The sequence below is a fragment of the Rhinatrema bivittatum genome, chromosome 2 (genome assembly GCF_901001135.1).
Source record: "Rhinatrema bivittatum chromosome 2, aRhiBiv1.1, whole genome shotgun sequence".
Taxonomy (NCBI): Eukaryota; Metazoa; Chordata; class Amphibia; order Gymnophiona; family Rhinatrematidae; genus Rhinatrema; species Rhinatrema bivittatum.
In genome coordinates, this window is record NC_042616.1 from 217,453,888 (window position 1) to 217,463,483 (window position 9,596).

At 43.0% G+C, this 9,596-nt stretch overlaps 1 long non-coding RNA gene across 1 annotated transcript; it reads left to right on the forward strand.

Moving 5' to 3' along the window:
* The first annotated feature begins 2,549 nt into the window (after window positions 1-2,549).
* LOC115086085 lies at window positions 2,550-3,015 on the forward strand. The gene is made up of 2 exons (XR_003855066.1): window positions 2,550-2,652; window positions 2,858-3,015. It is a non-coding gene; the product is annotated as an uncharacterized LOC115086085 (long non-coding RNA).
* The last annotated feature ends 6,581 nt before the right edge of the window (window positions 3,016-9,596 follow it).

A 9,596-nucleotide genomic window follows, 5' to 3' on the forward strand; every position in this document is an offset into this window, starting at 1 on the left:
CTAATGATTTTTCAGAGAAAAAGAGCAAGTTTATTACCGAAACAGCTAGAATAGCTTTAACAAAAAATTTCTTCAGATATAAAGAAAAATATTATCAACAAATTCAAGGCACAGCCATGGGCGCAACCATGGCGCCCTCGGTAGCGTGCCTGTATGTTTCTAAGTTTGAGGAGAAATACATTTATTCATCACCATTTTGGTCAAAAATTTTGTGTTGGGTCCGTTTCATAGATGATATATTTTTCATCTGGACGGGTTCCATACAAATTTTTACAGAATTTCAAGTATGGATGAATTCTTTAGATCCAAATTTACAGTTCACTTTCTCTGTAAATGAGAGAACAATTTCATTTTTAGATTTACAGATATATAAGCAGGAACAACAACTGGCCACTTCGATATTTGTAAAATCTACGGATCGCAACAACCTATTGCACTTTAGTAGTTTCCATCCTCAGAATCTCCGCACTAACATTCCAGCGGGACAATTTCTCAGATTGCGGCGACTATGCGGCAACATGGAGGAATATAAAAAACAGTCAATAAAGATGCGGGATAAGTTTTTGACAAGGGGGTATCCTAAAAAAATCATTAGGAAAGCATACAAACGAGGGCTGTATGCTGACCGTGCATCTTTACTTCAAACACGACATCGAAGTGAAGAGGAAAGATTAGTATGTGTGCTACCATACTCTCAACGGACCCATAAGATTCAGGACATAATTTTACAACACTGGCATGTCTTAACGTTACACGAATGTTTGCAGGACAAACCTTTGTTTGCTAAAACTAGAGGGCGTAATTTACGAGATCTCCTAGTACACTCGGATACAAGACAACTGAATATAGAACAAAAGCCGGGTCAGTACAAATGTCAAGGTTGCTCAGTTTGTAAACATGTAATAGAGACACGGAGTTTTCACCATCCCACTTTGCCATATAAGCAGGTTCTTACTAATCGTTTTGACTGTAGTACAGACAGGGTGATATATGTTATCATATGCCCCTGCCAAAAATTATATATTGGTCAAACCAAATTACCAATTCGTACCCGCATTATACAACATAGGAGTTGTATACATACGGGTAAAACTGATTCACCTTTGGTCAAACATTGGCAGGATCATGGACATTCAGAGGATCAATTGAAATTTTGTATCTTACAACAGCGTCCCAACAGGAGAGGTGGTCACGTTTCCCAGGATCTTAGACAAACAGAACAGAGGTTCATTTATTATTGGCAAACAACAGCACCAAGGGGATTGAATGTAATGATTGAATGGGAAGCGTTTTTGTAGAGAGGATATAGGATACATTGTTGATTATTGGTTCAATTCATTGGTCTGAACAATTGATGTTTGGGCAGGTAATTCTAATATTTGTGAATGAGTTGTAACTTAAGTGTAATTTGGCATTTAATGCAAGACCACATATGGTGGGTAAGTTGTAAGATAGGGTATAAATCTGATTTTCCACCTAATTGAAATGGATGATAAAATTATGGGCAACACAAGCAGAAGAGCCCGACACAACAGGGCTCAGAACTAAAGGATTTGATTTATGACAATAGGAATCACTTAGCAAGGAGGAGGGCACTAATGAGAGTGGAGCGGCCACCTGAGGGTGGTGAGGAGGAGTCTAAGTAGATGTGTTGGTGACGTGGGCCTCTTTATTAGACATTGAGGCTCTACGTATGAAGAGTGTGTGGATTGGTTGTGTCAGGGTGAAGAGGTGGAGCATAAAAGGGCAGGTCGGTAGTAGAAACCTCAGTAGGAGACGCTGAGTACATGAACACGGTGGTAAAACATTAAAGGTGAGCGTTGTTGCTGTTTCACATGTCTTGAAGTTGATGTTTTACTGGTAACATACTAGCGCTTAACTCTGTTTTCAGTTTAGAATGAAATTATGGTTGAGATAGTTCGGGTGAATGTTAGGAGTACTGTTTGAAGTCATATGAGTGGGCATATATGGCTCACCTTGTGATTTGAGAAACCAATTTGAGTATTGGCGTTTTTTTGTGATATACTGGCGGAGGGCTTAACTTTGTTTTCTGTTCAGATTAATAGATCATGATTGAGGAGGTGTGGGTCATGGTTTGGAGCACCGTTTGAAATTATCCGAGCAGGCACATATTGCTCACCATGTAATTAGAGGAACAAATTAGAGGATTGGCGGTCTGGCGACTCCATTTTTGAATGCGGGCTTTTTTGAAAGCGGTCATTGCTTAAACAAGGTACAATTTCAAACTAAAGTTTCGGTGCATTGAAGGCATTGATTCCACAAAAAATATAGCCATAAATGTTGTGGTTTTTACAGGTGGGGAGTGTGACGAGGAAGATCTAAGAAGTGAAACTTTTGGTTTACATGGAGGGCGCTGAGCTTTTGAAAGTGTGGAGAGGTAAAGCTATGGGGTTCTGCAGTGAGAGTATCATAAGATAATACCTAACGCAAAGATTCATTTTTAATCATTTTTGAGAGTGTTTGTTAAAAAACTTAGTTTAAAATGAGGGTTTAATGTAAGAGATTTCTTTGTTTGAATCTTGTTTTAGGATAACACTCATATTCGGGAGTTTTTTTCATGATAAACAACGGGAGCTATTGAGCCGGAGTGAATTGAGTGTGTTGTGTCTGAGTACGCTCCTTCATTTTTAGGTAGGAGTGGGACTTAGGATAAGTTTTGTTCAAACGAAATAGCTGATGTATCAATATTTAATAAATATTAACTATTGAATTAATTTAATGTTTTACATAAATTGGGGGGTAATGGACAGATATGAGCTAATAGGATACATATACACTACAGTAAAAGTTAGATTTATAATTTCTGTTGTTTGTAATTTTGTTCTATGTATTGTAGACACGAGTAGTGGGAGCCATGGGTGTTTCTTGATGTTGGGTCTTAACAAGAATATTCCCCTGAAGAAGCCAACATTGGCGAAACGAGGTCCTTGTCGGGATGGACAAAAGAACTGGTTGAATAGACATACACCAAAGAAAAATCTGTTTTGAAAAAAATATAGACTTACCATCTAAAGAAAAAATATATAAGGTTTTTCACATTAGAGGTGTATATGTTTATAAAGACCCGAATAACATCTATAGGGATCAGGAGATACAGGGTCCAGTTTAGGGCAAGCAGTAGGAGATTATTGAGGGGCATATTTTAGAGGTATATATGTTAGTCTTCGTGAATTTGTACTTTGTGTTATGTTAAAAATTCAATATGTGCAATAGTGATAGTGATTAAGTTTTCAATAAACAATTTAAACAAATCAAAAAAATTTTTTAATAATATCTTAATTTCTAATTTTTTGAAAGAACTAAAAGTGCTAGTGGTCTCCCTTACATTTATTAATGTACAGGGGGTTTTTTGTAGGTTACTAGTCATAGCACTAGAGACGATATTGCCAATAATTTTTTGATCTATATATATATATATATATATATATATGGCAGATGAAATTTAATGTGGACAAGTGCAAGGTGTTGCATATAGGGAAAAATAACTTTTGCTGTAGTTACACGATGTTAGGTTCTATATTAGGAGCTACCACCCAGGAAAAAGATCTAGGCATCATAGTGGATAATACTTTAAAATCGTCTGCTCAGTGTGCTGCAGCAGTCAAAAAAGCAAACAAGCAAATGTTAGGAATTATTAGGAAGGGAATGGTTAATAAAACGGAAAATGTCATAATGCCTCTATATCGCTCCATGGTGAGACCACACCTTGAATACTGTGTACAATTCTGGTCGCCACATCTCAAAAAAGATATAGTTGCCATGGAGAAGGTACAGAGAAGGGCAACCAAAATGATAAAGGGGATGGAACAGCTCCCCTATGAGGAAAGGCTGAAGAGGTTAGGGCTATTCAGCTTGGAGAAGAGACGGCTGAGGGGGGATATGATAGAGGTCTTTAAGATCATGAGAGGTCTTGAATGAGTAGATGTGACTCGGTTATTTACACTTTCAAATAATAGAAGGACTAAGGGGCATTCCATGAAGTTAGCAAGTGGCACATTTAAGACTAATCGGAGAAAATTCTTTTTCACTCAACACACAATAAAGCTCTGGAATTTGTTGCCAGAGGATGTGGTTAGTGCAGTTAGTGTAGCTGGGTTCAAAAAAGGTTTGGATAAGTTCTTGGAGAAGTCCATTAACGGCTATTAATCAAGTTTACTTAGGGGTAGATTTTCAAACTATGCGAATAGGCCTACTTTTGCTGGTGCATCAGGCGCAAGCAAAAGTACGCTGGATTTTAGTAGATACGCGCGGAGCCGCACGTATCCACTAAAATCCTGGATCGGCGCGCGCAAGGCTATCAATTCTGTATAGCCGGCGCGCGCCGAGCCGCGCAGCCTACCCCCGTTCCCTCCAAGGCCGCTCCGAAATCGGAGCGGCCTTGGAGGGAATCCTCTAACGCCCTCCCCTCACCTTCCCCTCCCTTCCTCTACCTAACCCACCTGCCCGGCCCTGTCTACACCCCCCCCTTACCTTTCTCCGGGGATTTACGCCTCCCGGAGGGAGAAGTAAATCCCCGCGCGCGAGCGGGCCTCCTGCACGCCGGGCCGCAACCTGGGGGCGGGTACGGAGGGCGCGGCCACGCCCCCGGACCGCCCCGGGCCGTAGCCACGCCCCTGTACCCGCCCCCAAAATGCTGCCGACACGCCCCCGAAACGCCGCGACGACCGGGCCCGCCCCCGACACGCCCCCCTCGGAGAACCCCGGGACTTACGCGAGTCCCGGGGCTCTGCACGCGCCGGTAGGCCTATGTAAAATAGGCTCACCGGCGCGCAGGGCCCTGCTCGCCTAAATCCGCCCGGTTTTGGGCGGATTTAGGCGAGCAGGGCTCTGAAAATCCGTCCCTAAGGGAATAGCCACTGCTATTAATTGCATCAGTAGCATGGGATCTTCTTAGTGTTTGGATAATTGCCAGGTTCTTGTGGCCTGGTTTGGCCTCTGTTGGAAACAGGATGCTGGGCTTGATGGACCCTTGGTCTGTCCCAGCATGGCAATTTCTTATGTTCTTATGTTCTAAAAACTATATCATATTCACAAATAGTAATAGATAAGCAAAACACCATAAAATAAAACAATATTACAAATCAAAATGAATTAAACTAAAAACATAAGAAAGTAAGTGAATATAATTAAAACAATCAATTTAAAAACAAACTCAATGTCAAATGCATTTTACCAGAAACTAATAAAAATGTAAACAAGTATTTATCTTCATCTCCATAGAACAGCTTTAGATCTCATGAAAGTCTCCAAGTTTCCCTTATCTGTTCTTTTCTTTCTTTTTGTTTTCAGCCTCCCCTCACTACTAACATAGAATGGATTATTGACTTTGTATAGAATATGAAAGCATAGACTAGTTCTGGAAAATATTACATTTATTCATGTGTCATCACATATTATAAAGAGAAAAGTACACACACAAAGGGAATTATATTTTGTGCCCACTGGGCAAAAAGCACCATCGATATAAACACAGCTTGTTGTACAGTCATTTGTACTCATTCTCTGTCTTTCAGGGCCTGAAGTACCAAGCATTCTTCCCATAGAAGCAAAATGGGAAACCCTTCAGTACATCTGGTCTTGAGTCAATTCCACCCCAGTTTTCCTGCCAGACGTGTGGGATGCAGGGCCAGGAATCTGTCTCTTATTTCTCTCTCTCTGGTATCAAGCTGTGGGGCCTGACTTTGAGAGCCACTCCAACCTACATCTTTTATTCCAAAATCCAACACAAGACAGCTGAAGAATAAACATCCAGTATCTAAAAATTCATTTAAATTGCTTTTTTAAATTTCCCAAACACCAGTAAAATCTTTCAAAATAGCAGCACATCAAAATCCCAATAAGTAAAACTAATAAGGGTTAAATAAAATTCCCACTCTCCATGCCTGGAGATTAGTGGTAGAGGCAGGGCACCCAAACTTTCTCCTGTCTCTCTCATATATGCACACACACTTCCTTTCTCTCATACATAGCCATGCTCACACACACTCATGCTTCCTCTCTCAGATGCACATATTCCCTCTCTCCCACATGCGCACGCGCACAAACACGTACATGCTGTTTCACACACACATATATGCCTTCTCACACACGCAGGCTTCACCTTTTCTTTTCTTCCAGTTGCTCCCCTGGGAGCTCTGGGCCCGCCTCTTCATTTTGGTCTCTAGTGGGTGGGGATCACTAGGTGGCCTCCACTCCACTTGAGCTGCTGGTGGGATGCGGTCCGCCGACAGCCCAAAGCCTCTACTCTACTTAGGCCATCGGCAGACAGATTGGGCTCACCGAGCGGACCGTGGCCTCACTATCGCGGCTAGTTCCTTTACTTTTCATCCCCTTACCTCACCGCCTCAGCTCTTCCTCCCCTTTCCCTCACTATCTTTCTCATTCCCCCACTTTTCTCACCTTCTCTCCCTCCAGAGGCTCTTCCCTCCCTCCCCTTCCCACACTACCTCAGTTCTTCCCCCATTTCTGCCCTCTAGAGATTCTTCTCCTTCTCATCCCTTACTATCTCAGATAATTCCCCTTTCTCACCTTATTTCCTCATTACCTCAGCTTTTTCCCTCTTTTCCCCTCTCCCTCCCTCCCTCCCTCCATCCTTTCCTCTTTCCTCCCTTTCCTATGCTTTCATCACTTTATTCCTCCCCCTCCCTATGCTCTTCCCCCACCTTCTCACCCAGTCACTCCCAGGCTCTTCCTCCTCCCTCTCCCTAGCACAGTTTATTAGTGTCGTGCTCCTCGCTCATCCCACACGTGCTGGCAACAGGAGCAACATTTGCAGAGCCAGTCTCGCGGTAGGAGCTGAGACATTTCGCTGCTCCTCTTGCGAGACTGTCCCTGCAGCAGCAGGAAATGATGTCACTCAAATGCTACTGCTGCTGCTGCTGCTGCCGGCTCGCATAGAGGATATGCTTTTTTCCCCCCCTACATCAAATCAGGCAGGGTTTTGGCAAGGCTCCTATGCATCCCCCGGCTTTTTCTTTGGCTGCCCATGGGATGGCGTTCTCCGGGTGGCTCTGCAGCCTCTGCTCCATTTTGACCACTGGTGGATCCAGGCTGCCGCCTCTTCAGAGCCGCCGCCCTGTGCAAGTGCACGGCTTGCACAGGGCGTTGTGCTGACTCTGAAGGTCCATTGAGCCCAGTATACTGTCTCCAACAGTGGCCAATCCAGGTCACGAGGACCTGACAGATCCCCAATAGTTGATCTATTGCTTGTATCTCATTCCTAAGGATAAGTGCTGGCTTTCCCAAGACTACCTGGCTAATAATTGTTTATGAATTTTTTTCTTTCAGGAACTTGTCCAATCTTCTTTTGAACCCCACTATGTTAGTTGCCTTGACCACATCCTGTGGCAACCGATTCCATAGCTTGATTACGCAGAGTGGAAAAATATTTCCTACGATTTGTTTTAAAACTGCCGGTTGCAAGTTTCATGGAATTATGCTCTGTATGCACAAAATACAAGGTAGGAGCAGGAGTTATTCTCCTAAAAGTTGTGCATATAAAACGAGTTAAAAGCATAAAATTTGTGCTCATTGCCAGGTTGTGTGCGGAAAATCTGCAATAAGCATGTTTTTTGCAAAAAACTCCTGAGTGCAGGACCCTGCACCACGAACTTTAGGTCCAGCATTTACACTACCTTAGACTAGGAGTTAAGTTACCAGCGTTAAGAAAAACATTAGCAAAGCCTGTGCCGCTCTCTACATTGGAGGGCAATTGCTTGTGCCTTGATTAACCTGGGCTGTGCATGGAGGAGCTCAAAACTGTGTACACATTTTTTTTGCGTGTAAAACTCCTTGCTACATCAGAAGTAAAATTCTGGGTCTAAAAATGCAGGTAGGACCACATACTGACGTGCGCATGGCCTAGTGCTTGGCACCTTATTACATCGGGGTCAGAGGGTGAAAAAAAAGAAAGTCTTTTGTGGGCTGAGTTCTTTCTCTCTCTTGAGTCGTTAAGACACAGAAACCAAATAGTGCACAGCTGCTTGCGCTTCTAGACTGGCAGGATCAGTTTGCCTCTCACTGTGTTTTTCTTAGAAGACAGGTTAACAGCTTTTTCAGATTCAGCTTTAAGCAATGTCAAAGCAGCAACCTTCTCTTCTCTGCAGACACACCCTGTTGGCAAGCAACTTCTCACTGAGTTTACATTCTTCACAGTTGTGAAATGACTCAGCTGAAAATTCTTAGCCTGGGAACTCTGTTGCTCCCTAGAAATAGTTTCCCCAGGGTCCTAGAGTTCTAAAGTGATTTCTGTTCTGGAATTGCTCCCTTACAGGCCCATGCAATAATCAGCATAGCCCATGATTTAAACCTCAGTTGCATGCCCGTTTTTTTGTGCACAAACTTTACTGCCGACCCAGCAAGGGGTTCTGCGCACAAAAAAATGTGCATTTAAGTTAGCACCCTCGCATGGAAATCCCATGCTAATGATGGCATGAGCTTTTATCCCCCCAGTGCAGAGAAGTGCGCTGGCTTACCTCATGTTTTCTTAGCACTGGGTGGAGTAAAGTTTCCAGTGCTAGTGTCGGGGTATAGGGGCTGCACGGGAGTTTGTGGTGCTGGGGACCTGAGCTCCCCATATGTGCCCACAAAAGGTGAGTTGTGCGCATAATTCTTCCCTTCCTCTCCCTCTTTCCTTTAAAGATTTTTAAAATGCACCAATGTGGCTTCTCTCTCCTTCTCTCCATCCCTCCTTCAAAATACCCCCACGGCTTCTCTTCCAGCTGCCTTTCTCCCTTCCCGTTTTTAAACATGCCATCATTCTCCCCCACATTCCCTGGTCTGGGATTCCTCCTCTGCAGGAAGACATTCTTTCTAGACTCCGCCACCGAGGCTGCTGACTGTTTGCTTGCATTTTCTTTCTTTCTGCCTGTCATTCTCAGACGTTACAGGGTGAGTAAAGAGGCAGGGGCTGGGAACTTTCGCTCTGTTGGGAAACCCGCAAGGCTGATAACAGTTCTGCTGCTCAGTGGCTCGCAGTGAAATTCTGAACGCTTCTTTTGCTGGAAATGATTTATCTCAGGAAATCTTGGAAGAGAATGCTGCACATAAAATAAAATTGCTGCAGAGGAGAAAACCATTGTTTTGTCTTCTCCCCCCCATTCCCAAGTTAAAATGTGCGCTTAGTCTATGTACAAAGCTGAGTACACATTTTAACTCGGGTTTGTGCACATATTTTAGTGTTTGCGTGCATTTTTAACTTCTGACACATTAGCTTGCCATTTGCTTACTGCATCGAGAGTTCTTTTTTTTTTTTTTAGTGCATACATTAAGAACCTTTGCGTGGAATTTCAGCACACAGTCATAATGCATGTCTTATTACAACAGTCCCTCAGATTGTCTTTCATTTTTCACAGACTCCACAAATAATCTCACTCTCTCAGTTAAGTTTTCTCTCAGCTCTAATCCCTGTGTGGGATACCTCTAAAAACTTCCTAGCCACATATTATTAGCAGTTCCCCTTCCAAATCTCCAACATCCCCGTTTTAGTGTCAGCATACTTTTCTCGTAGGATCCAACCACTGATGCCAGTCATCAGTCTCATCCCCCTTACTCTTCAGTTATTCATTGTTTGTGTG